The following is a 3128-nucleotide window of genomic DNA, read 5'->3' on the forward strand; positions in this document are numbered from 1 at the left end:
GAGAGAAACAGATAATTATAATATAATGTGATAAGTGTTAAAATAGACATTTAAAACTTGAATATGGAGAAACTTCAACAGTGACTAACTCTGGGTTATGCTTGTTTCGTTCCTTTATTTCGAAGCAAATTCAAGCCAATGTATCATGTGATAGACTTAATAGACATTTGAATAGAGTACTCAGAGAGAATACAACGGGAAAATAAACTATACCTGAGGTCTTGGGAAGAAGCTATAGAGAAGTAGCACTGGAGTTCAGTCTAGGTGGGGAAAGGGTTGTTTTGCTCCAGGTGATGTGATGGGAACCAACACTTAGTGCAGTGTCTTGAAAATATTTGTGTGTATTCCTCTGAATTGAGAACCCAAGATGTAATTACAGTGATAAGGAAATTCTTTTGTCTGAGAACTTTATACAAATAATTAATTCATTTTGAATTTTGATAAGCTAGGATAATCCATGAGTAGTGTTTTCTTTTCACTCCAGTGACTTTGTAGAGTTCAGAAATCTTAGAATCCACCCCCTGAAAAATTCACTCTCCTTTATAAGAAGAATAACAGCCATCCTTTGTCACCTTTATTTTTATCTTTGAAAAAGGAGGAACAATCAATTACTCAGTCCCGATGAAACATCATGAGTAGGTAGAACTTAATGATCTGAATTAAAAACCTCCCTGTGAAGCAGAGGAAAAGGAAACCAACCAGTGTGTACACATAGGTTCTCAAAGGACTTTTTGGTTAGCAATGTAGTGAAATCTTTGAGATTTCATCATAAGTCTTCTCTCAAAGTCTTCTCTCATTTTCCTGTTATGAAATGGGGTTTTCAGCATCATTTTTTCTTGTCTATTTTCAGATCACAGAACTGTGTGGTGCAAAGCGGGTTGGTTATTTTGGTCCAACACAATTTTACATTGCTCTGAAATTAATTGCTGCAGCACAGTCTGGCCTCCCTGTTCGGATAGAGAGCATTAAATGTGGTGAGTATCTTACATTTATACATTTTATTGTCCACAACAAGTTTTTGTTTATGGGAATCATTTTTAGTGGATTTAAACTTTTATGGAATTTCTCCTTGCTTCCTCCAACTCTTCTGTAATATGAAATAAGAGAACTTAGCTAGTTTAGTTTCTTTTTTAAATGGGAGAAACATTCAAAGAGTAACCTGAGGTTAATTCCTTTTAACTGATTTGCAGTTAAAATAGGTTTTGTTCTTTAGTAGGAAAAGATTGGGGGAGGAATTCTAGAGCCTGTGGCAAATAATCACATTCAATTAATTTTCTTTTTCTTTTTTTTTTAGAACAGAGTGTCACTATGTCCCTTGGTAGAGTGCTGTGGTGTCACAGCTCACAGCAACCTCAAACTCTTGGGTTTAAGTGATTCTCTTGCCTCAGCGTCCCGGTTAGCTGGGACTACAGGCACCTGCCACACGTCCAGCTTTTGTTGTTGTAGTTGTAGTCATTGTTGTTTGGCAGGCCCGGGCTGGATTCGAACCCACCAGCTCTGGTGTATGTGGCTGGCACCCTAGCCGCTGAGCTACAGGCGCTGAGCCACATTCAGCTAATTTTCCACTTGAGGTATCTATGATGTCATTTAAGGCTCTGTTAGAGATTGGGGTGGAGTGACCTGAGAGTCTGAGTGGAACTGTGCCTTTTCTCTCCCTCCCATCCTTGCCTGTCCTATCGGATATGCTCATCTTTTAGTTCCCAGTTCCTGAAGCACTGTTTTGATGACTATTAAGTACTTGAGGGCAACCGAAATTTTGTCAGAATGAATTTATCTTCTCAAAGTTCTGAGCTGACGTTTTTTTATCTTGTTATCCGTGCCCCCAAACCAATATATGCTTGAGTATTTTCTATAGCTTAAAAAGCAAGGTCTCCAACTATCTAACTTCTACTGCCCTGGTATTGGTTTTAACAATTTTTATGAAGGTGATTATTTGAGGGACATTTTGATGTCCTTGATAATTCACTGTGATACAAATTACTTTTGCAAGCCTGTACAGCTGGGCAGGAACTTTTTCCTTTTCCTCATTTTGAGATAAAAACCACTCAGCTGTTCACACCTGTCCTGCGAAATCTCGGGTAGGCATCGAAGTGGATTTAGTGTTTATGGTTCGTCCATGGAGACCTTGTAGGGCAATTCAGATAGCTGAGAATAGTGCCATAGTGGGATATGGGACACCAAGCCCTTTGTACTAACCATCAGGAGGACATAGTCATCATAATCTTTATCGAGGTTAGTTTGTGTCAAGCACTGTCTCCTTTGATCCTCACAGCATCCTACTAAATTAGGTACTTGTGTCAGTTTGCATTACTTAGGATAAGCTGTGATAACAAATGCCACCACAGTCTTGGCACCTTAACCAGACAAAGATTATTTACCACTTTGCAGTGAGTCAGAGTCCCTCTAGGGCAGCCGCCCTCCCTGTGGTGTCCCTGTGATCCTGGCTGCTTTATCTTGCGGCACCTTCAACACCTTTCCCCACAATTACCACAACAGGGAAAGAGTTTCTCTCACACTGGCCGTTGAATGCTTTGGCCTGGATGTGACTTGCTGCTGCTGCTCCCAGTGCATTGGCCAGAGCTTGTCACACGGACCCGCTTCACTTCCGAGCAGATGGGGAAACACAATTCTCTCGTGTGCCTACAAGGAGAGAACTGGTTATGGCTGGACACTGCAAGTCTCCACCGTGGTGCTCTTGTGATTTCTATTTGAAAGATGTGGAAATTGAACTTCAGGAGGTTGAGTAAGGACACAGAATTAGTAGAGGTTGGAGCCAGGAGTTCCATCTCCAGTACCCAGGCTCTTAATTGCTATGCAAAATAGCCTCTTCTCAATTCTTTTTCTGTTTAGTGAGGTGCTGACTCTGATCTGTAATCATGGAATGTTTTCTGAATGGGAAAAAAATTGGGCCCGATAAGGCATCCCTTGGTATGACAGAATTTGGTTGTTTGAAATAGGTTTCTTGATAGAATGTCATTTGATTGGCAGGCTTAGTGTTCGTTAGAGTAAGACATAGCAGTCACTTGCTTTGATTAGTTAAAAGTTACACTAAATTGGGGCAGAGCCTGTGGCTCAAAGGAGTAGGGCGCTGGCCCCATATGCCGGAGGTGGCAGGTTCAAGTCCAGCC

At 41.0% G+C, this 3128-nt stretch overlaps 1 protein-coding gene across 3 annotated transcripts in view; it reads left to right on the top strand.

The window, feature by feature from the left end:
• REPS2 (RALBP1 associated Eps domain containing 2) overlaps window positions 1–3128 on the top strand; it is a 184088-nt gene that overhangs the window by 27553 nt on the left and 153407 nt on the right. For 2 of the 3 annotated variants that reach the window (XM_012806409.2, XM_012806410.1), the window contains exon 1: window positions 853–974. The gene's annotated coding sequence lies outside the window, so the exon portion shown is untranslated. Of the gene's footprint in view, window positions 1–850; window positions 975–3128 lie in introns of those variants that run through there. The other variant, XM_003791874.3, reaches the window with a different exon arrangement.

Source organism: Otolemur garnettii, unplaced genomic scaffold (genome assembly GCF_000181295.1).
Source record: "Otolemur garnettii isolate 467f Iridium unplaced genomic scaffold, OtoGar3 scaffold00051, whole genome shotgun sequence".
NCBI classification, from domain to species: Eukaryota; Metazoa; Chordata; class Mammalia; order Primates; family Galagidae; genus Otolemur; species Otolemur garnettii.